Raw genomic sequence first — 814 nt, forward strand, 5'->3', positions numbered from 1 at the left:
CCTGCCGCCCAGGTCTGCCCCTCTTTGGGGAGCAGTGGCTCTCGGGGAGCATGTGGGAGCTTTGGGGATCCCACAGGGTCGCTTGCTGACACATGGGACCAGGAAGGCAATTGCATGCACAAACCAGTTCTAGTTCCACTTCGAGTGTTATAAATAATTGATTTTGGAGGTAACATGAGCAAGGAAGGTAAGGCGACTCCCAGTGCATAAGCTCACATCCAACCTTAAATCCTGATGTTCCTCCTTCTGCAAAAAAACCCCCTCTCAGAGCTGATCCTTGGTTTTTGTTTTCATTACCGAGCCATCCCCCATGTGCTGTTCCCACTCTGGCCTCATCCAGGTCCTGCTCCTCCCCTGCACTGCTGCTCCCTCCAGCCACCAACTCTGCCCCTCTCCTGCTTCAGTTTCCCTCCTTCTCCCATGGCAGGTCAGGGCGGCACCGCTACGCCTTCCCTTCCCACCCCTGGGCACCGAGCGGGGGTGAGCTGTCCCCAGCTCCTCCTGCTGCTGTCCATTCCTCTTCACCCTCTCCATGGCTTCTCTGGGTGTCTCCCCAGCTACTTCCAAGCATGCCCTTTCCCTAGGTTGCTCGCTTTTTACCCCAAAGCACCCCTGCTGCCTCTCTCCCGGTTCTGCTGCCACCTTCCCCTTGGCACAGGGTGTCGGGCTGTCAGTTCCAACAGGGGTGAGGGGCAGACAGGCCCCATACCCATCCAGACACTCTGGATGCTGCTGGGGAGCAATCGACGGCCGCTTTCCAACGTCGGTGCCTCTCCCCAGGAGCCACCCCGGGGCGGTCCCTGTCCCGTGCCCT

Source organism: Egretta garzetta, unplaced genomic scaffold (genome assembly GCF_000687185.1).
Source record: "Egretta garzetta isolate BGI_Z169 unplaced genomic scaffold, ASM68718v1 scaffold108, whole genome shotgun sequence".
Classification (NCBI taxonomy): Eukaryota; Metazoa; Chordata; class Aves; order Pelecaniformes; family Ardeidae; genus Egretta; species Egretta garzetta.